General features: G+C 51.3%; 1 long non-coding RNA gene across 5 annotated transcripts; it reads left to right on the top strand.

The window, feature by feature from the left end:
* The first annotated feature begins 345 nt into the window (after positions 1 to 345).
* On the top strand, positions 346 to 2,986 carry LOC144378325 (uncharacterized). 5 transcript variants are annotated; one of them, XR_013440028.1, is made up of 4 exons: positions 346 to 552; positions 650 to 790; positions 1,680 to 1,872; positions 2,056 to 2,986. It is a non-coding gene; the product is annotated as an uncharacterized LOC144378325 (long non-coding RNA). The 5 variants fall into 5 exon arrangements; XR_013440026.1 differs by having other exon boundaries at positions 356 to 552; positions 650 to 744; positions 1,680 to 1,934; XR_013440025.1 differs by having other exon boundaries at positions 358 to 552; positions 650 to 744.
* Positions 2,987 to 23,330: the final 20,344 nt, after the last annotated feature.

The raw sequence follows: 23,330 nt of genomic DNA, 5'->3' as shown, positions 1-23,330 counted from the left end.
CTTTGCCAGGTAGGTGTACCCAGCAGCTCAGGCAGAAGACACCCCACTGTGCCTGTTGCCCTGGGGCGGAAACCCTGCCTTAGTCACCGAGCTAGGAGGGTCCCTGTGCGGCTCCCTGAGCCTGATCAGCTGGTGGGAGTTCAAGGGCAGAAGAGGCTGGAGTCTGACCTCCTCTGGGCGAGGCGGCGGCAAAGGCGCACCTGCTCCAGCCGAATTGAGCCGCTCAAGGATCGAGATTGCACCCATGCCTGAATGTCTCCCTGCTCTCTTCATTCTGCTGCCCCAGCCTATTGGATGGTGCCACCCACATTTAGGGCAGGCCTTCCCCCTGGTTGGCTGACCCACATGCCAATCATCTCTGGAACTGCCCTCACAAACACACTCAGAAGTGAGCTTCTAATTTCGTGGTTATTTCCCGGTCCAGTCAGGTGGATGTCCAAGATTCACCATCGCCATAGCCTCTCCCTCTTGGGCTTGGGGACGTCTGAAGGAGTTAATGTCATCACAGTGTCTGGCACGGTCCAGGGCAGAGGCTGGTATGTCATGTGAAAGGTAAAGGTCACTGCTGCTGCTTCTACTGACCTTGCCATTACTGCCCCAGCTGCTTCTGTCCCCATAATAACTAACTCTTGTTTCACCCACACCGCAGGACAAGAGGCACCCCCAGCCATCTGGATTCTTGAGCTCCTGCTGATGGCCTGGCCCTGGGAGAAGGTGGAGCCGGGCCCGGAGGGGCTTGATGCGGTATCTGTCTTCACAGAAACGGGTGCCCTATCATGGAGCATCCCAGGTTCCCGGAAGAGGAAAGGGGAGGGAGGATGCAGAAACTGTAGAGGGCGGAAGAGAACCCAGAGGTGGAAACAACCAGTGTAGGGAAAGGGAGTGGGAACAGAGGGTGTGTAGGTGAACTTCACGAGGGATGGGACGCACAGAGCCAGCCTGCCCTTTGATCTCTCCTGGCAGCAACTCAAACTCTGCATTTTGGTTTCTCCTCTGATCTCTACAAGGCCATGTATGTTTGAACTCTTGGTCTTAGATGAATGAGTCAGGCCCAGACAAGATTGGCTGTAATCCAAAGATCACACAGCACGACCCCTCCCCCCCCCCCCAGTAAGGCATGGTGTTCAATGGGCCATGAACATTCCTGGAGAAGGACGGCAAGTTGCCGCAGAGCCAGGTGGAAGGCAGGTGATTCCCACCTTCTGCGTACTGGGTCTTGGTGAGAGCCCTGCCAGGCAGCCTTTGTTAAATTACCCTTCTGTGGATTTTTTTTTCAGGGTAAATGTCTCCATTATTTCTCCACAATGAGTTTATGATTGTAATGGACAGCAGAGAGAGAAAGTAACTTCTTGATGGCCACACAGCTTAGGCAGAATTTGAATCCAAGACCCTTTGACATTGGAGTCTAAAATTCATAGAAATTTATTTGATACCTCACCAGGATTCAGAATTAAAGGAACTGGCAGCTTTAGGGTGACACAGTTTGCTTGGATGTTAGAATCAGCTGTCCATTACAATCACAAACTCATTGTGGAGAAATAATGGACATATTTACCCTTATGGCCATGGTTATAGGGGTGAGAGGGGAGGTGGAAAGGGACATGGCTAGACAAGGGGTCAGCCACTGTCCAACCAGGTGACAGACCAGATCAGCTGTTCTAACAGGGAGTTTCATACAGAGCCAGGCTGGGCAGCATCGCAGACCTCAGATGGCTGAAAGGAACCCAGAGGACTCGTGGAGGGAGGGGCTACACAAAGCAGCTGTCACCTCTGGAGCTGGGGCCACCGGAGGGACAAAGGACAGAGGCTGGGATCCCCTGCACCTAGAACCCGGGCAGAGGCACCCTGTGAGGCCGAGACCCTGACCTCCAGGTGGGGTGCACCAGTGTCCCCGAGGTGGGATGAGGTTGACACAGTAATGACAATCATGAAAGGTACTGGGACCGAGAGCTCTCGCTGGAGCCCACTGAGGTGGGGGGTAAGGAGGCATGGCTGCGATGGGCAGGGGCAGGAAGCACCCGTCCTCCTGCAGCACCTCCCTCTCCCTGTCAACAGAGCTGGCCGCCGGGCTGCTGGCAAAGCAGACATGTGGTTTTCAGTCCCAGCCTCCACATTCCGGAGCAGAGAGAAGGGAGCCCTTGACTCGGAGGTCAGTGGTGTCATCCTCAGCCCAGACCAGCTGCCGACTAAAGTCACATCTACTCATTAACAGATATTTACTCAACACCTACTGTGTGCCAGGTGTGGGGGCCGCTGGTGGAGAAGACAGAAGTCCTTCCTTCGTGGAAACTGCTCTCTAGAGGGTGAATGGGGCGCAGGAGCGCTGAGGCTGTAAACCACGGAATTCATAAAGGGGAGAGCAAAAATGCTGGGGTGCAAATCACAGAACCCTTGACCAGTCTGTTCTTTCGAATCGGCAGTCAGGGATGTCCAGATCCCCTGTCAGTTCCTGAGACAGCCACCATGAAGTAGAAAAGGGCAGATTCCATAGGCATCGTGATCATTATAAAAGTATCACCCAGATTTGTTGCTGTGGGACTAGAGGCTGTCAGGAATGTTCTACAGAGGAGAAGGTAGAGGGTCCCGCAGATTAAGCGATTGATCTCTGGGGAAGAGGTTGAATCAGCAGGACTAGTGACTGGTGGGAGGAGAGCTGAGGGGTGCCTGGCAAAACCTACCAGCAGTGTTAGAAACAGAAATAGGAAAGGAAGGAAAAAGAAGATCAAGTCTGGGGAGGAGATGGTTATAGATTTCATGTCTTGGGGAGAGAAATGTCCAACTAGCAGATAAAAATGGAGGCGAGGAGCTCAGGAGACCAGGTAGGAACTGTAATTCTTATAAATAAATGATTTCTGTTGCTGCTAAGGAAGAAAATAAATGTTGCATCCCAGCCTGCCCCAAAGATTAGCATTTAAATACAGGCTTACACAGGTGGGTAGAAAAGCCCATTTCCTAAGAATTAAATCAGATTTTATTTTTCCTCTAAGTCTCAGAAAAAATCAGTTCTGCTTGAATGTGGGCCTCAGAGAGGAATCCGCCTTGCTCTTGGGCGCGCCAGCTCCGCATCCTCGGGGGGAGTTTGCATCTTCTCCCTGTTATAATTGTGAGAAAATGATGCGTGAGGAGCCAGGGGCCATCCATCAGCACTGCTTGCTGGGGTTCCAAGGCTCACTGCGCCCAGAGCAGGGCACCTGGTGGTGGGATCTCCAAGCGCAATGGCTCAGCCACCCACAAGTCTGCAGGGCCCAGCCAGGCGGGGTGGGGGAGCCACGGTTTTCCCACAGAACTGGCAAGAAAGACAAGTGCAGCTGTAGGGGCTGCCGGTGCCAAGATGGCAGAGAGCAAGGAGGCTCTGAAGCTACCTTTCTCTTCCTAGTGCCCTAACTGCCCAGGGTCTTTAGAGAACGCCAGCATTGATCACTGACGTCCTGCTCAGTGGTATCGCCTGCCCCCATGTGCACCCCATGCTAAGAGCTTACTCGGTCCTGGACTCCCCATGGGAATCCTGAAATGTAACCATGGATGGAGAAGAACGGGTTTAAATGGGACACCAAGGGCCACCCATGTGGGTGCTGGCTGTTCCCACTGTGACCCACAGAAAGTCCTACGAGACAGATTAGTTTCTCCTCTGCTCTCTAGAGATACTGATGCAGGACACAGCACCACAGAGCATGATAGGGGCTGGGTCTCCACTCCTAGGGGCAGATGCACTCTCTATGTTACTTTTCTCCGACTTTCCTATCAAATAGTCTTTCCCTATGTCTCAGCCACTCAGGACTCTGCTTGCTCCAAATGGCTCAGCTGCCTTCTCCCGTGTTCTCTAGCTCAGTCACATCCAGCCTGCAGGAGAACCCAGGGTGGAACAGTCCCCTCTCACCCTCTCCCATCAGCCAGCCTATCGATAGCTCCTGCTATCCTCCTTATGGTCTCTCTGGCAAATCCACTTCTTACCAGCTCTGAGCACACTCACAGGGCTGCTCAAAGTGTGGTCCATGGTCCATGCAGAAGATCGAATGGTGTCCCCTGGCCCAGAAGTGTGTTCACATCCTGGAATTGTGAAATTCTTATTGGGGGGTGGTATTTGCAGATATAACTCAGTGAAGCATTTTGGGATGAGATCATCCTGGGTTGTCCAGGTAGTTCCTGGAAAAGTGGTCCACAAAGTGGGGCACCAGGAGCAATCTTCCCTCTGCCAAAGAGAAGTCTTTTTCTTATCAAATGAAATGAAGTTCAGTCCTTACCTGTTAGTCATGTTAAATTCTGATCTTTTTTTCCCCCATCCTATTGAAATCGATATCCCTTCAGAGAGCCTGTGCCTGACATTTGTTTCCAGTAATGTCCTCCTGTTCAGATGCCCCATCTCTAAAATGAGATCAATACCACAACCTACCTCCAGGGGGCACTGTGGGCCATAAGGATCACTGTATGGGAATAAGCGACCTCTGCCCAGCTGCAGTGTGGGCTCCCTCTTGGCCTAGGGAACCTGAGCACAGGGAACTCACGGGCCCCCCACCCAAGGAAGTCTCTCCCTGCTGCCCACAGGCTTCTCCTCTGTCCTCAGGGGTGCTCAGGCCTGCCTTGACCCTCCCTCCACTTCGCTTTGCCACAAGTGTGTTCTAGAAGCCTCAGAACTCTAAAGCCTCAGCTCTGGACTAGGTCACCGCTCCTGGAGGGGCTACGTGGAGTGCAGCAGAACTGTCCCGGCCTGGCTGGCTGGACCCCTTCTCCCGGGAGCAACAGAGATGGTGGTTTTGGTGGGAGGTGGTGGCCCAGGGCGGTACTTGTCCGCCAGTTCTGCAGGGTTTGGGGATTTCCACAGATAGCCAAATCCATGGATGTTCAGATCCCTTTTGTGAGACGGTTTAGTGTTAGCATAAGGCCCCTGTATACCCTGAATCATCTCTGGATTACACAATGTGAAGGCTACGTAAACAGCTGTTTAATACTGTCACTTAGAGGATAATGACAAGAAAAAGTCCGTAGTGTTCTGTTCAGATACGTAAAACAGATTTCTCTTTGATACATGATTAAATTCATAGATGTGGAAACTGCAAATTTGGAAGGTGCAGATTTAGAAGGCTGACTACCCAGTAAAACTCAGGCACAAGCTACCCCGCAGTCCCTGACCCCTCGCCACCCTCAGCTTGAGTGTCAGGGGTTCTAGCAGCTAAGCCCTTTTAACAGGTTCACTCAACGGTGCTTGAAATTGGAGTCTCTCTGGGATCTTGCTTGGGTGAAAGCAACTCTGTGTAATGAGGGTTTGGGAGAGACCATGAGACTGGAATTCAAAGTGCTGCCCAGCTCAGGTTTGAATGTGTCCTCCAACAGGTCCTGTGTGGGAAACTTAATCCCCAAATTCACTTGTTCGTGGAATTTGGAGGTGAGGCCTTTTAGAAGTGATTAGGATTGGATGAGGTCCTGAGGGTAGGGCCCAAGATGGCATCAGAGGCTTTATTAGAAGAGCAAGAGAGGCTCTGTCTTACCATGTGCTGCTTCCACCATAGTAGGATGCAGGCGTCATGCTCTTGGACTTCTCCAGAATTATGAGTCAAATAAACTTCTGTTCTTTATAAATTTTCAAGTTCCCGGTATTGTGTTACAGCAACAGAAAACAGATGAAGATTTACTGTAATCCTCATTATGTATGTGCATGTAGCCCAATTATTCCAACTCTCTAAGCTTTTAATTTCTTATCTTTAAATTGGAGACAACACTTCCTATCAGAATCAATGCAGGCATTAAATAAGAGGGGTGATCAACCGTTCTGGTTTCCCAAGGACTGAGGGGTGCCCAGGGACACAGGACTTGGAGTGTTAAAATGGAAAATGTTCTGACTCACCCCATGGGAACAGAGCAGACACAGCCCTGGATGGAGCAGCAGTCAGGAGAGTGGACGGCTCCTGTGTTCACACACCTTCCACACTCCGTTCAGATCTTTGGCCACTTGCATTTTACGTTTTTCTATATATATTATCACAAATGATTGAATCCTTTGTGATGTCAGAAATTCTAAAGGGGCAATTATTATTTTTGCTTTTGCTTCTGTGGGTCCTTCCAGAATATTCTGGTCTGTCCCCAGAGATCCATTCATGGAGACTATGAGGCTGAGCCCCACATTCACAGCCAGGCCAGACTGGCTGTCCCCCTCCATCTTCAAGGCCACCTTCTTGGCCATGGTCACATAACCAAGGTCAAACCTCAGGCAGCTGTACATCTCTGTCAGAACAATCACTCTAGAAACTCACAAATAATGGAGGGAACTCGGGGAGGAAGTCCTTATCAGTTAAGGAATAGTCCATTTAAATAGACACCCTCATTTTGATAGGTGGAATGTCTAGAGGGGCCAGCAGGGCCCTATGCATCTGAACAGCAGGGTGGACACATACCTGGTTGGCAGGGTGGGGGGCCGAGTGGGAGTTGTCTCCCATACTGTGGGGTAGGGCTCACTACGGACCCCAGGCACCACCTCCCCCTTGTCATTGAACCCAGTCCCTCAGCTGGTGAAACCAACTCAACTACTAGCAGAACTCAAGCCCAGGGCCAAGCTGGCGTGTCCCAGGATGGGCAAGAGGTGACAGGCACACCCGAAGTGAGGCCAAGGCTTGGGGGACCTTATGCCGGTTTCTGCATCTGGCCTTGAGCTTGCTCATCTGAGGCATCTCTGGCTCCCTCTCCAGACCCCTCCTGCCCCAGGGTACCTCTGCTTGCCCCACGGTGTCCTTCACTTCCACAGCATCTTCACGTTCCCCTGAGCAAGGCGGACAGGCCCTTTTGTCTGGGTCAGCCTGTTTCCTTGTGGGCAATATGGCTGGAAAAAATAGCTCACAGGTTAGCTCTGAGCAGGTGTGGGGTAAACGGATGAGTACGTGCGTCTGATTTCTACTTTGTCGCAGAAGGGTCGAGGGGCAGGCAGATGGATTGAGAGGTGGCGTTTGGTAGTTGAGAGCTGTTTCTACACCTTGCAGCTTTGTGGCTTCTTGGCCCTTGCAAGCCTCAGTTTCCCCATCTCTCAAATTAGGGTAATAATGGCCTGTTGTGGTCAGTGGGCGGGTAAGGAAGCACAGGGCAAGGGCTCTGGTAAAGTTAGCTGCCCCTGATGTTGCCACTGTTGTCCTGACATTGATCATGAGCCTTCTGGACAGAGGAAGGACCCAAGACCCGCGGCTGGTCCCCTCAGGGTGTTCTGAGCCCACATAGAATTATCCGGAGTCTTGAATAATAGCCCATGAGCTGTCCCCCTAAGATCCTCCCATCTTTATCCCTGCCAGGAGCCCGAAAGCTGGATGTCCTTGGGCTCTGATCTTCCAGAGCAGGAGGACAGAGGACTGGACAGGATGACCCCTGGGGAATTTTCCAGGCTCCTCTTGCTTCTGTGGTGTCAGCCAGGGTTGGTTCAGCTTGAGTCTTGCATCCCAAAGTGACAGTGAACCCATCGCAGGACCACCTGTGTTGAGACCCTGCCAATAGATGGAAAGATGCTTGAGTTTGACTCATGCCTTCCAACTCTGGAGCAAAGACCTTTCCAGAATGATCACAAGGCTCAACCAGGAGGGCCTTGGAGCCGTCCTGCTGCGCCCCCTGGTGGCTGGCTGTGGAGGCGTCAATCCTTTCCACTGTCTCCTTCTTGCCATGAACAGAACGGTCCAGAAAAAGATAAAAATGTGTGTGTGTGTATGTGTGTGTGGGGGGTAACCCTTGATTTCCTCTTGGGGAGGGGACATCTTTGTTGAGGCACAGGTCCTGAATGTCACCTTGATGAACAGCGGTTGTGGGAAACATCTAAACTTCGTGTTGTGGAAACAGGCAAGGTCTGGAGTAGAGGAGAGATACGGAGGCTTGTAGGCTCGGGAGGGAGCAGAGGGAGGTGGCTTGGTCACTAGGAACAGCAAGAGGACTTTGAGGAAGGGCATGTGTGATGACCTCCTTTAAGTCATTCATGTGGCTGTGGAGTAAGACCCCAAAGAGTGGGCTACATGTGAGGGACTTGTCAGGTGGGTTTTATTTATTTTTTCCCTAAGTGAAAATATAGGGAAGATATTGAATCACAAATTCAGATGGAATTGATATAGAACAGGCTGGTATACTAAAGAAGCCACATAGGTCCCTAAACTGGCTTAATTCAGTAGAAGGAGGTGCTCAGGGCTCCAGGTGACTGGGAAAACCCCACCCTATCTACCATACCACCACTTTCCCCAACACACACACATACACACCTACACAGTAGCAGAGAGATGGAGAAAGGAAGGGGCCTACCCCCTGGTGGGAAGTCATTCTGGCAACATCTTTACTGACTTCTGGCTTTCAAAAATAACAAAATACTCACATCAGCTTGCACACTAGACTTTCCAAACTACTTTCTCACATCTTGTCCCTTTTGACCCCAGGATTTTGAGTCTCAGATTGTAGACAAGGAGACTGCACCCCTAAGAGGTCACGAGACTCCCTCAAAGTGACACCGGTCGGGGTCTGTGCCCGCAGCTCTTGCAACATTTGCTGACTCAGCAGAGCCCAGGCATCTGGTTGCAGGCTTGCAAATCGTTAGGATGCTAAGTGGCTCCAAAAATACTATGGGTGGCTTCCAGAGGTGAAGCTGAGCCTGGGAATGGGGCTCGGGACCCATATTCCTGCTGTGACCCCAGCCAGGGTGTGGGCGTTGAGCAGGGGACAGGCCAGCCCCCAGCAGCCCCAGTAAGTGGAGCAGTGTGTGCTTGGTGTGGCAGAGAGGGTGGCTGGAGAGGGTGGGAAGTCTGAGGGCTCTGAGGGGCCAGACCTCAGGAATCACAGATGGAGGAATTTAAGGTTCAGAGCCAAGGTCCTCAGAACAGTGAGCATTCCAAGACAGGTCAGCTGGGGAACACAGAGCAGTTGCTTTTTGACCAGGATTTGCACCATCCCACCACCTTCTTGATGGGGACAAATTCTCCATCAGGGTAGCTCTGCGCCCCAGCAGAGGAGTTTTCTGCAATGCTGCACTTTACCACTAGGGGGAGCCCACACTCTCACTCCCACCATCAGCCCACCTGGCCAGATGAAGTCTTCCTTCTGCCCTAGAGAAGACGAGGATCTGAGGGCCTGGATTCAGAATTCTTCTGACCAGTATAGTAAAGAGACCAGGGATCCAGATCCAGGGACGAGAGAGGGGAGAAGTGTAGGACACTCAATTGGGCACCATAGGAAATGTCCCCCTCTCTGGAGAGCCAGGACTGAGTCCTAGACATCCCATATTCTTTCAGATACCTGCCCCTGTGATGGGCTTGTTCTCCCCAGGTATGAGCTCATCAGTGATGAGAAGCCATCACCAGCCGGATGCACAGTGGTTAGACTCACAGGCTCTGGATTCAGACAATTTTGTTCCAGATCTCTCCAATCTAGATGTGATTGCCACGAGTCCAAGAACCTTGTCTACCTTGTGTACCACAAAAGCCCCAATGCCTAGAATAGAGCCTGGCACACAGAGAGCATTAAATATTTCATGAAAAGCCAATGACTCCAATCCCCGCTGCCTATTTAACCTTGAACCTTAGTTGCTTTGTCTGAGTCTCATTTCTCTTCTCTGTAAAATGGGACAAAAGCATTCTAATCAGGGTGGCAGTGAGGATTATATAAGAAAACCCAGCTCAGGCCCTCTGCTTTGTGCTTCAGGAAGAGTAAGGCTGCCACTGGGTGTCTAGCATCTGCTCAGCAGTTACACACGTGAGTGTGCGTGCACGCAAGTGCACACTAGGACCTCAGGCGGTGTTTTGAGGAGGCCAGTTCTCTTGTTATCCTTCTCTGTTTATAGCTAGGAAAACGGAGGCACAGAGGGGTTCAGTGGTGTGTCTGTGTTTATCTGGATGGTGGTACTGATAGAACTGGAGTTTTAAGCCCAAGCAGTTGGACTTCATGATTTTGCTCCTATGCTCAGAAATTGGCTGCTTGGAGTCCTCTGGCTGTGATATTCTGCAAATGACAATGCATTGCTTTGGGTCATTTCATGCAGAGGACAAAGCAAATCTCCTGCATCCTCATCTGCACCTGACACTCCCAACACTTTTGACCACCCAAGGGACATCAAGCCAAGTCACCCAAAGACTATGTGACTACCATGCTGCCCTGAGCAGACAAGATGGCTCCAGGAGGCTGCACCCACATCCAGGCTCTCAGCCTTCAGAATACACTGGTAGCATCAGACAATTGTTCAAAAGCAGAAGCCAAAGCCCTACCTGCCCCAGCCCCCAACTGGGACAGATGCTGTTTCTATAGGTCTGCAGTGAAACTTTGGGACCTACATCTTTGTTTGTATTTATGGTCAACATGTCATGATGCATTTGGGGGGTACAATGTGCTTTTCCATACATGTATGTGCAATGATCGAATCAGGGCCAGGAGCCCAGCAATCAACTTCAGCATTGGCCATTACTTTATGATGAGAACTTCCACCCCCCCCCTCCAGCTCTTTTGAAATTGACGCTGCATTATTGGTCACGCTCATCCTCATAATGTGCAAAGGAACGCCTGCACTTTCCCTCCTTGCTAACTCTGCACCACAGACTACTCTCTCCTCTGTTCGAAGCTGCAGGACCCAGCGTTCTGCTCTCCACTGAGTTTGAGATCAGGTTTTGGAGGGTCCACATTAGGTGAGATTGTGCAGCACATGTCTCTGTCCCTCAACACCAGGTCCTGTGGCCCCTCCACGCTGCATATGGATGATGGGGACCTGGACCTTGAACAAGCCCCCTGGGTAATTCTGATGCAAGGGTCTCTCCCTCTTGTTTTTGGAAATTAAAAAAAAAAAAAAAAAGACCTCCTAAGTTAGCGACCAGTGCTTTCTAAACTCTCTGGTGATCTGCTAAACAGAAATGGAGGGGTAAGCAGGTTCTGATTTGGTTTTTCAAGAAGGAAGAAAATGCCAAAGACACTTAGCACAAACAAGTCCGCACTCCTCCTCTAGCCCTGGGCACCTCCCCTACTGTCCTCCGGGGACAGTGTTGAGTCTGCTCCACTGCAGCTGCCCAGCCCTGCAGACAGCATGAAGCCCAATAAAAGGGGAGGAGAGAATTCCAGCTCCTGCATCTCCGTCTCTGCTACTCCACCCCCCTTTGCTTCCACTGGAAAAAAAAAAGAAAATTGCCAAGTAATTGCTCTTTGACAACCCCTGCTGGTCCCCAGCCCTTTCCTTCTTGCTGAGATTATAATTAGGGATCAGTACGTTTAAATAGAAAATCCATGAGCAGCGCCGAGCCTTCATTTTTCAAATGCTGTTTCTTGGACCCTGAGAATGGCACTCACTTTGGCTTGGGGCAGAGGTGGCCAGGCGAGGTCTGCAGGTTCAGAGGGCGGCAGAGGGAGAGGGCACAGCCCAGCTGGCTCTCTGCAGGGGTGCAGGAGCCACAACGGAGGTGTGAATGCGTGTTTACCAGTGCTTTCTAAACCTGACCTTGTTTCACCTACCCTGTGGGTAGGCTCAAGTCTTACTCCCATTTTAAAGATAAGGAAACTAATGCTCAGAAGAACCCTGACTTGCCTGATCCATACTTGGTGAGGGCTAGGACAGGGACTTGAAGCCCCTGCACCTGAGTCTGGGACGTTTATCCTAAAATGTCATGGCTTTGCCAATGATGCAGAGGTCAAGGTTCCAGACCTGAGGAAACTCCTGGATGTGGGGTCCTTCTCTCCCAGCCTGAATCTGGCTTGGGCTCATCTTCTCCCTTGGGACCCCCAGGGTTCACAGGTCACGGGAGGCTCCTGGCAGGGCCCAGGGAGAGGGGAGAACCCTGCTGTCCCCTTAGCAGTAGTTCTCTCTGGGCTCCTGGTGCTGCCCCCTTCCCTGGGTCCTCAAAGCTCAGCGTAGGGCAGACCGTGGAGCTGCCTCCTGGCTGCTCCTGCTCTTCCTCTCCCCTGATCCCTGGGCCAAGCTGTTTTGGCACAGGCTTGGCAGCAATGCAGGCCTGGGCTCCTGCTGCTGGGACCAGGCCTGTCAAAAGGACCCCGCCCCCAACAACGCACAGGGGTGGTGGAAGATGGGGAAGGTGCTGTTTCTTGGTTGCTGAAGGGAAAGGGCTTCGGAGCCACCTCTCAGCGCTTTGGTCTTCATCTTTCTGGCATCAGTTGAAGAGGGAGGGGTGTGGTCCTCACGGGGTGGAGGTGATGGGAGGCCCCTGGATCCTGAATGTGAAACCCAGTTCCCGTCAGGGCCGCGTGTGAGTGATGAGCAGAAACCTTGTCCTGTGTTTAATGGTGTGTCTGAGTTATTAACAGTGTCTGCATAACCTGAGGTAGGAGGATCCTCATTTATCAGATGGGAAAACTGAGCCCCAGAAAGACTAGGAAATTTGGTTCAAACACACGTCTCGTAAGGGGCAGATCCAGTTTCCAGTCAGGTTCTGGGTGATCCTGAGCCCATGATCTCCTTTCAGGACACCATCATGAGCTCCAGGGGAACATGCTGTAGGAAAGATGATGTCTTTGCTAGGACAGGAGTATCCGGGGGACAGAGGGACACTAGGTGATGTGGACAGATCAACCCAGGACCTGGCCTGCAGGACAAGCTTCAGTGTCTGGCCAGTGTACCTCCCAACCACTCTGCACCCAGAAGAGTGCATGAGGTACAGAGCACCCCGCAGGAGGGAACAGGGGCCTGGGGACTGCCCCCTGACCCTGGTAATTATGGAACCTTCCCAGGTTGTCAGTCAGCTGTTGCTGAAGGCCTTTAGTTAGTGGCCACCAAAGAAAATCCCTCAAAAATAAAGCACGATAGCATCTTAAACCTTTCTTCACATCTCGTTTGTGATTTTCAAAAATATTCAAGAATTCTGAAGCTTCTTTTTCTCTCCTTTCCCTTTCCATGTTCTGTCTCCTCTCTGGTCTTTGCTCTTCTCTCTCTCTCTCCCTCTCTCTTTCCATTTGCCTCCCTCTGCCCCTCTGCCCCTCGGTTCGTCTTCTGACTTAGGACTGTCGCATCAAGTCCCCCCTGGACTCTGCAAACCCTCCTCTCCGGGCTCAGCCAGCTGCCTCCTGGGCCCTGCACCAGCTCAGCACTTCAGGGAGGACAGCACCATTATGGATCACTGTAATTTTCTGGGGCTTCAGGAACTCACAGCTAAGCCTCTCTCCTCAAGTCCCTAAATGTAAATAAACACTGTCCCCAGCTGGGAAGGGCAGGCTCAGGAACTGGCTATGTTTCTGCAAAACAGAATTTCTTAACCAGAAAGAGGCACGCGCCCTTGTCTTCCCACCTAGAGAGAGATGATGAAGGAGGACCAAGGACAGTCTAGGAGCGTGGGAGGAAGGAAACGAACCAGCCAAAGGCAGGATAGAGAGAGGGTGATCCAGAAAGAGGAGACGCTATGAAAGGTTCATAAGAAGCCCCCATCTCTCGCCTTCCACTGGTGCGGAATTTACCACTAGGTTTCCCATCTCACAGACAGATAAACCGAGTCTGTGAGAGACTCAATGACAATAGTAAGAGAGTCGAGTGAGCTCACTCAGCCACAAGAACTGGAAAAGCACCACTTCTTCATCCTTCTCTCCTGGCTGGACTGACTGAGGCCAGAACTGCAGAACTGCAGGGCTGTGGATTTTGCCTCTGGAATCTGATCTGCATTTCCCAAGGAGTGCATACCATCACTTAATCCACGCTTGTTGTTTAGTTTGATTAAAAGGGAAAGGTTGTCAGTGCTGCAGCCATCTTAGTAGGAAATGACCAGATGGGGTCTAAACGGGCCAAGGGTGTGGATTCAGAAGAACCCTCAGCCCCTCCCGTCTCACCATGGAAGGTGAAGGTGCTTCTGCCCCGGCACAGTCCCCCAGATCCCCTGGCACAATCCACACTGTTGGTGCCGATGCAGTAACATCAGGGTCTTTGTGCCACCCAGAGCCGCTGAGGACCCTGGACTAACTGGACTTTGAGCTTTGCTCAAAAGCAGCTGGAGTTGAGGAGAGAAGAGAGATGTGGCTCTGTCCCTTGCCAGATACTCAGCTAGGTCTCCCCGGTACAGGGCCAAGGAGAAGCTCTGGCGTTTCCTGGGTTTCAGGTTCTCTGAGTGGATGAGCCTCGGTAGCTTCAGGTCTTGTGGGAGAATCTTTCTGAGACACTCTACCTTCTGTTCTCTGTCGTCAGAATTGAAACCAAGTCTCTGGTGTCAACCCTAACCAAACATAAATACCCATCCGTTAGGAAGGGAGGGTTCTCGAGGCAAAATTGCCTGGTAACAGTAACCATCACAAAGCCTCTGCCCGAACCTCAACTGTGCACGAAGGCCACAGCAGTTCCATCCCACAGTCTGCGGGGACAGATGCTCAGCAAGGGTGTATTCAACCATGGGCTACCACTGCCCTTGTTTTTAATCCCTGTGGACAAAGATCGGTGTTTCAAAATATCTTATGTGATCTTCCTCATTTTTTTGCCTTTAAAAACTTCCCTATGCACACGCTCATGTGACATGCATGACATGGCCTCCCACTGCCATGCTCGGCCCTTCCCAGATTGTCACCCATATATTCTTTGAAGACTCTCCCTCTGGCTCCACATGGACTCTTGGCCCTGGGTTGGGGAAGCTGGTGACCAGGACTGTGATTTCAGGTGGCCCTCTCTGATATCTACCCAGGACACGCACTGGAAGACTTTCTTTCCTAGTAAATCCTTTGTTTGCCATGTTCCCTCTGCTCCTGCACCAGGTGTAGGTGTCTGTGGGACCTCTGGGTCCAGCAGAGCGTCTTCTGTGGGCTGAGGGACAGTCTGAATTTCTCGTCTTCCTGTGGTTTTGCTGGATGGTGCTGTCGTGTGTCAGCTCGTGGCCTGGAACAGAGGCCAGCTGGAGTGGACGGAAGTGCTTTGCTTCCTGATGGGGATGGTGGGTCGGTGGGATGGTGGTGACAGGACCCTCTGGCCATCAGACGGCCTTGTGGCAGCCTCCGTGTGACCTAGACTGGAAGCTGTGGGCAGAGCTGACCCCAGGGCCAGGCTCACAATCAGGGCTGTGGTGACTTTCTCAGTCCCTGCCTTCCCTTGGGTTCCTCCCCTCCGTCCCTTCCCGTGAGTGGGAGAACAGGGTGGTGGGCACCCCGCATGTGGACCACGAGGACAGGAGCAGCATTTCCACACAAGAAAGGGATGAGAACAGAAGCCGAACCTTCCTGAGGAGGCGTCTGTGCCTCTCTGGGAGCCAGAGGACCTGGGGATTCAGGGTGCTCCCCCCCCAGGCAGCAGCCCCTCACCTCTACCACCAGGATGCTCTGTGGAGGGGCCCCAACCACAGTCGCTGCTCAGGCTGAGCTGATCCTGAAGAGGAAGGGAGAGCACCTAGGGGAAGGGTGAGCTCTGTCCTCCTTCCCCTCTAGGCCACGGTGGGGACAGGGAGGCAGGGAGGCTGGAAGGCTGGACCTTGCATGGCTCTCCCTCCTGCTCCTCCCTAAAGGCTGTGGCTAGGAGGACAGGTTGGACCTGAGACCACGAGGTACCGAGGCTACACTTCAGTTTCCCTCCCCACCCCTTCCTCTGCTCCTGGGTACAATCCACGCACACCCACTCCCCTCCCTCCGACCTGGGCAGAGCCTCTGAAGGGTCCCCCACAGCGACCTGCTCCCCTTCTCCCCACCCCCTGACCAGCCACACTCCACAAAGCCCCAAGCCCCATGGATTCCAGCCCTGGAGCAGGGATGAGGCCCCCTGGCCCCTCCAGGGAGCCGGGAAAAGGAACCCTGCCCTTCCCCAGCCAAGCGGCAGACGTGGGGATTTCCCCGAGGTCAGGATCACGTCTTCTCAGTAACTCCTTTGGGCCCCAACAGTGGGTAGGTCTCATGCCCCCAAACAACACTGGAGTGGCCTGTGACTCATACCCAGCCCTGCCTTTTGAGAACTCTACTTCCTGGGGTTGAGCGCTAGGGTGGATGGAATGGGGGCCAGGGAAGGGTGTGCCTGCTCCTCAGGTGGCCTCCTGGGGGAACCGCAGCTCTCTGGCTGCAAAGCTTCCGGGCTGCTGAAGCTCCCCAGAACCCGAGCTCTCCCATCTCTCAGGAAAGCACAGCTCCCAAACCATCCATCCGCTTACTAGAAGGTTGTGTGGCATGACTCAAAGCCTGTCTGGCCGTTCTCTTAAAGGAGGATGAGCAGAACCGCCTGGCAGCAGAGGCCATGAGCTGCTGGGGGTCAGCAGAGGAGAGGTGGGCGGGGACAGCCAAGGAGCGCTGGAAGGCTCTGCCGCTGCTGTCTCACCACAGCTAGTTTCTAACAGCCTGGAGAGAGGCCAGGGGCATCTTCCCCCGTACAGCCGCACTCTATACCCCAGTTGTCAGGGTCACAGCTCCAGATCCTGGGGGACAAAGCGGTAAAGCTGCTTTGGTTTTGCATATTGTTATTATCACAAAAGGGAAACACCAACTTGGATATAAACAAAATGGGGAACTGAGACCCACCGCGTGGTTTTGCCATTTTCTCACACTGGTTGAACAAGGGTGCTTTCTAATGGCTCCAACCACCTCTCAGGCAATAGCACTATTATGTATTCAAAGCCAGAATATCAAAGGAAGTGTTTTTGTGGAAACCCATCACGTACTCCTCTGCCTCATTTAATCTTCCTTTCCCAAAGCGGTAAGCACTGGGGAACCTGTTTCATGGTGGGGAAACTGAGGCTGAGGGAGGTGGGGAGACTATCCTGAGGTCTTAGGTACATGACTAAATGCTAGAGAAAGGATTAAACATCTGGCCCACTGCCAAGCTCCTTGACTTTTCCTACACTCGCCCTGGCTCCACCCCTCCCTCCGCCTCCTGCTTATTTGGCTCCTTCTGTTCCTCAAACACTCAGGGCAGACTCATGTCAGGGTTTTCTGTCCCCCTTTGTTTTGGCTCCTTCTTATCATTTACACCTCATCAAAAATGTCACTTTATTGACTAATCACCAAGTATCCTCCAAGTGTCACCTTCCCCGTCAAGCCCTTTCCTCCCTTGTACCCCAACTGTGACTCCATCTTCTCTCGGGTATCTATTCCACCCTCGTGCACCCACCTGACCCTTTCTTCTAAAGTAGCACCCTCTGGGATGTCACTCTGTTCAATCATTTTAGTACTTCTCCCTCACTATCCTATTCATTTCCATTGTCTGTGGCCCCCACTAGAATGAAGGGATAGGGACAGCAAGGGACCCATCTTTCTTGTTCTTCTCTGCACCCACAGATCCTGGAGAAATGGGTGATATACAGAGGAAGTTCAGATATGTTTGTGGAATGAGTGGGTGGGTGGAGGATAAATGGCTGGATAGTGGGTGAATGGGTGCATGTATTGGTGAGTGGGTAGATGGATGGGGGGTGGATGGATGAATGGAAGGATGAGTGGGTGGGTGGATAGATGGATGGGTGGATAGTAGGTGAATGGGTGGGTGGATGGTGGGTAGATAGATGGATGAATGGGTCAGTGGATAGATGGACAAATAGAAGGATAGATAGGTAGATGGTGAGTAGATAGATGAATGGATGAGTGTGTAGATGGGTGGATAGATAGATAGAAGGATGAATGGGTGGATAGAGGGTGGGTGGAGGGATGGATAGATTAGTGGGGTGGGTGGATGGGTGGATGCATATATACATGGTGGATGGATGAGTGGGTAGGTAGGTGGGTGGATGTAAGGATGAATAGATGGATGGTTGGGTGGATGGTTAGCTGCACTAGAACCTATGTACTAGGTTCTAGTGCAGCTGTAGAGATGAATGAAGAGTAGTTTCTTTGCTCAAAGAGTTTACTGTGTTGTGCAGGAGACCGTCTTAATATTCAGGTAGGTGTATGGAGGTGTAATAGATGCTCTGAGAGAAGATGGAGGTACATTTGGGGTGCAAGCGAGGAAGGGGCTTAGTTTTCTTGGGGGTTGATTGGGGAATTGTCTCCAAGGGTGATGACATTTTGAGCCGTGAGATATAAATGGCTATTAGTGAAGTGATCAAGGAATTTAAAGCCCCCTGCATCCCACAGAAAGGCGAAGCAGCTGCACAGTCAGATATGGTGTGGTGAGACTTGGGATAAGTCAGATTTGGTCTTGTTTTCTGCTGGATCTTCTGTGTTTACCCCCCACTCCCCATTACCCTTGTGGCCCTGGATAATGGTCATCCAGAGCAGGTACTCAATGCCAACTTGTTGAAGAAAGGAGCAGGCGCTCATGGTGAGATGCAAAGTTGGCATGATCGACCTGAGTCAGATGCTGGGCCAAGGAATCTAGACACCGGCCCCAGGAGAGCGGGGAGTCATGGAGGGTTGACAAGGTGCCTCCTTCTGACAGTCACCCTGCTCTGCACAGGAAACGTGCTGGGGAAAGTCCAGACTAAAGCAGGAATGGGGGGCCGGTAAGGCAGTGGCCATGGTGTGAGTGAGAGATTCTAGGAACTGAGCCACATCAAGATGGAACATATGAAGGAGTAGAGAGAGATTCCAAGGACTTGAAGAAGACAGATGTCACAGGATACCCTCCTGGACCCCTTCTGGAGGGGGGAGGGAACAGAAAGGAGGGAGCCGGCTGGTCATCGGAAGAGCAAGCAGGGCAGCCAATGCAGGCCTTTCGGGAGCCACTATCAAGGCCTTGAATCTAATTTCACAGTCACTATTTTCTTCTCACTTGTCTTTTCTTCCTGAGCTCCTCCTGCCTGATTATAGAAACTTCAGGCCCCGTCAAGCCTAGACCCTTCCCTAGAAGTTCAAGGGGAAGAGTTCTGGAAAGGGAGGGTGAGTTCCACCCGGGGCACATGGAGTCAGAGGCACATGGAGCACCTCCAGGTGGAGATGCTCTGAAGGAGCCGAGCGCAGGTCTGAGTTTGAACTTGGGCAAGACACTTAAGCTCTTTAGAAAAGCCGGGAGTTAACAATTTTCCCACCCTCATCAGGTCACTGTAAAGATCAGGTGAGACAATGTATACAAAGTGCTCAGAGCAGCACCCAGCACACAGTAGGTCACCAAGATACCTTGAATGTCTGCCCTCGCTACTCTGTGGGCAAGCACAGGTCTGGGAGCACAGGACCAGGTAGCCTTGGGAGAGCTGGACTGAACAGGAGAGTGTGTAAGGGCCAGAGGCCAAGGACAGAGCTCTGCTATCTGTCATGGTGAGCAGAAGAGAAACCAGCAAAGGGGACTGACAGGATTGGCCTCTGGGGTCAGGGCACTCCAGAGCTCCTCATGAGTGTCACCCGATGAAGAAAGTCTAGCAAGAAGACAGCATAGGAAGGGGCCGGCAAGGGCCTTGGGGGATCACAGTGACTTGTTGAGGACTTTTGGTGGAGAGTGGAGTACCCAGGACCTGGTCTACACATGTCCAGTGCGCACTGTCCTCTGGAGAACCCTGGCCTTGGGGAAAAGATGCGAAGCAGGACTGCAGGAGAACGGAGGCAGAGAGGCCCTCTGTGGGGTGGGTCTGCTTTGCTTCTGGAGAGCACGGCTCATTGTTTCAAGATGAGAGTCGCAGGCGGTGGGGCCTGAGGGGAAGAGAAGGTGCAGAAGGCTGGGAGATTGGGGGAAGCAACAACATAATCGATGGAAAAAATGAATCTTCCAGAAGCATCAGGGAGGGGGCTCAGGAGTAGGGTGCCGCCAACCCCACTGCTCTGGGCTGGAAGCGGGGTGCAGGTTGGGAGGCTGTAAATAAGCACATAGGTGGGAGGACAGGAAGTGGGGGTGTGGCTGAGCACCTCAGCCTCTTGCTGTGAAGCAGGATAATACCCCACTGAGGAAATAAATAAATATGTGGCCTTTCCCTAACTGCGGGGCTTTTAGAAGAAATTATGATTAAGAAACTTAAAATCTCAAGGGGAAAACCAGAGTTGGAGGAACCAAGGCTGATGGTAAAGTTATTAATAGCCTCATAAAATATCTTGCACCAGCTGCCATCAAGCTCTGGAGGATACTCCATGCCACGTGAGGACGCTGTGGAGGCCACTGGCAAATCTTTATGGCCCAATAAGACTCCCGACACTTGACCCTGACCTTCGCTTGCTCCGGCTGCTTGAAGTAGTTCAGGATCTTCCTAGCCCACAGTTGAAACAAAATCTTTACAGATTGATTTATTTTCCAATTGTAAGTGATTTCAAACATACAAGGAAGTTGAAAGAATTTTACCAGAAGACCCATGGACGCGCCTCCTGCATTCTGCCACTCACATTTTGCTAAGCTTGTTTATTGAAATAGACTTTTTGTTTTAGAATAACTTAAGATTCACACAAACGTTGCAAGGAGTTCCGTGTCCCCATGTGGTCCACAGACACTGCCCTCATGGTTAGCATCGTGTATTAATACGATGTATTTGCAACAATTAATTAACATTGATGGCTTAGTATTCACTTAGATCCATACCTCACTCAGATTCCTTCAGCTTTTGCTTAGTATTCTTTTTCTGTTCCCAGCTGGGACACCATGTCACATCTAGTCCTCATATTTTCTGAGGCTTCTATTGGCTGTGACAATTTCTCAGATTAGGCTGGGGTTATGGGTTTTGGAAGCAAGACCCACAGAGGCAAGCTGCCCTTCTTGATGTCAGGAATACACACCTTTGATGCATCTTCTTGCTGTTGGTGTTGACCTTGACCTTGACATCTATCTGGCTGGGACACTGGTCATCAGGTTCCTTCATGGTAAAGGTGTTCTTGTCCTCCCTGTCCACAGGTGCTGTCTGGATGGAGGCACCGTGTGCAGCCCACACTTAGACAGGGAGCTAGGCTCTGCCTCCCTGCAGGTCTATCCGAAGCATCATTTCTGTGGGATCCAGCAGGTGACATGGCCTTGGATCATTTAACAAGGCTAACTTCAGCTTTAAACTTTCTTCTGTGACTTTATAATTTTCTTTCCACTCCAGACCAGTCCCTGAGGAGGCCCTGAAAATCTGGCCTCTGCTTCATGGTGTTAGGACAGAAGGGTCAGCCATTCTACCTCCTCCGTGAGGACACACTGATTCTGGTGGGCATGTATTTTCCACTTAAATGTCCTTTAGCAATAGAAGTGCTGCCTCCAATAGCAGGCCCCAGCTGACTCTGCCTGCAGAGGCCACTTATGACTGACAGATTGGTCTGGAGGAAATCGGCTTTTGGAACGTGGTTCTATGCTGGCTCTTTCAAGTCTCCCAGGAAGATAACTGCTATTTCAATCCGTGTGATTTTAAGTAAGAGCTCCTATGTCCCTCTCTCTTTAAAGGATCCCATATAGCGTTTTGCTCTTAGAATTAAAGATCTGGGTACCAGGCACTTTACACAATCTGAAGATTCCCCATTCCACAATGCTCCAGAAATCAGAACAGGATTCGCAGTGGAAGATCCCACACCTGACCTCAGGTGGGCGGGACTCAAAGTTCAGGAGGATTAAAAATATTATATAAAATTGTCTTTAGGATATGTGTATAAGGTGTGTAGGAAGCCTAAATGAGTTCTGTGTTCAGAATTGAGTCTCAACCAGGCACAGTGGTGCACATCTATAATTCCAGTGGCTCCGGAAGCTGAGGCAGGAGGATCTAGAGTTCAAAGCCAGCCTCAGCAAAAGTGAGTCACTAAGCAACTCAGTGAGACCTTATATCTAAATAAAAATACAAAATAGGGCTGGGGATGTGGCTCAGTGGCAGAGTGCCCCTGAGTTCAATCGCCAGTACTACCCTCACCCCCCAAAAAGAATTGAGTCCCATCAGTTTAATAAGGTCAGCACAGTGCTGGGCATCACTTTTACTTGTCCAGCGTCACCACCTCAGAGCCTAACTCCCACTCTGAGTTTCTTTTGGGTTCACATCTGTGATCCCAGTGACTCAGGAGGTGAAGGAAGGAAGATTGCAAGTTCAAGGCCAACCTGGGCAGTTTAGTGAGGCCCTGTCTTAAAATAAACCATAAAAAGGGATGGGGATGGTTCAGTGGTAGAACACCACTGGGTTCAATGCCTAGCACTGCCAAAGAAAAGAAAAGACAGACAAACAGACAGACAGGCAGGCAGGCAGGATGGTTGTATGTTTGTGCTGCCTGCAAACTTCAAACAGGTCAGTGTCCCCAGGCTTTCTTCTGTCCACCTGGCCCATCAGACTCTACATCCCAAGACCCTGAGCCTTGAATCTGTGATGCAGAGAAAGGCCTGGGCCCAGCTGGAACACCTGGAGACTGTGGCCCCTGCAGCCTGGCCATTGGACGTCCCATGGCTGTTGCCCATTTTCTATGTTCTAGTCTGTTTCCGATTCCCACCGACCCGGAGCCCTCAGACCCCAACACTGTTCAACACGTTCCCCTGGTTGTTCAAAGGAGAGTCGGTTTTCCTTGCTGTCTGCAAGCACCTGGTCTCACCTCTAGGGATTAGTGACCCCAGTTTACAGATCAGGAAGCTGGACTCTGAGTTAGAGATTTTGAGCAAAAAAATGTCCTTGAGAACTCAGGTATTGAGAAATCCTTTTTTTTTTTTGGGCTGGGCTGGGCTGGATTTAGAACCCTTGTGTCCCAAAAAGATGATGACTCTTGAGTTTTGTTTCCTCATTGAGGCCTGTGCACAAGTGTATTTCCTGAGTTGTTCATTAAATGTGGCCAAATCCAGCTCAAGAGAGAACGACCGCTTGCTATTGAGCAGAGTTTCACTGAGTGTGCAAAAAAGCAGAAAAGGGAAAAGATCTTTCTGAAGTTAAAAGTTGAATTGAATTAAAGTAATATAGTGAATGAATAAAACTAGTTATGGTGACCCAAGGGCCTAGGCAAGAGCATCTTTCCAAGTGTGGCATTGCTGCTGTGTTATGGTTTAGATATTAGGTCTTTCCAAAAGTTCACGTGTGAGACGAAGCAAGAAGGTTTAGAGGAGAAATGATTGGGTTATGAGCACCTTAACCCAATCAGTGAATTAATCCCCTGATGGGACTCACTGAGTGGTAACAGAAGGTGGGTAGAGTGTGGCTGCAGGAGGTGAGTCACTGGGGACGTGCCTTTGGGGTATATATTTTGTATCTGAAGAGTGGAGTCAGTCTCTGCTTCCTGGTCACCATGTGCGAAGCTTCCCTCTGCCATACTCTTCCTCCATGATGTTCAGCCTCACCTTGATCCCTGAGGCATGGAACCAGCTGTCCATGGACTGAGACCTCTGGGAGCCCTCAAATAAACTTTTTGTTCTCTAAAATTGTTCTTGTCAGGTCTTTCAGTCACAGCAGCAAAATAGCTGACTAAAACATGCTGACTCTGGAGAAGCTCAAGCCAGAGTCTCCTTCTCTCTGCTCACGGTTTTCTTTCGATTTTCATTGAAAACTTCTTATTGCTTGCTCATCAGGTGCCAAAATGGTTCTGGTTACTGACACCCTGGGTGCATGAGGATCTATACACATTCAGCAGAGGAAGACAGGTAGCAATCTGTCCATCTAGTTCACTGGGGTTGGTGCGATGCT

This window comes from Ictidomys tridecemlineatus, chromosome 1, assembly GCF_052094955.1.
Source record: "Ictidomys tridecemlineatus isolate mIctTri1 chromosome 1, mIctTri1.hap1, whole genome shotgun sequence".
In the NCBI taxonomy this organism is placed as follows: Eukaryota; Metazoa; Chordata; class Mammalia; order Rodentia; family Sciuridae; genus Ictidomys; species Ictidomys tridecemlineatus.
The sequence above is the reverse complement of the archived record's forward strand: the minus strand, read 5'-3'. Positions and strand labels throughout refer to the sequence as shown.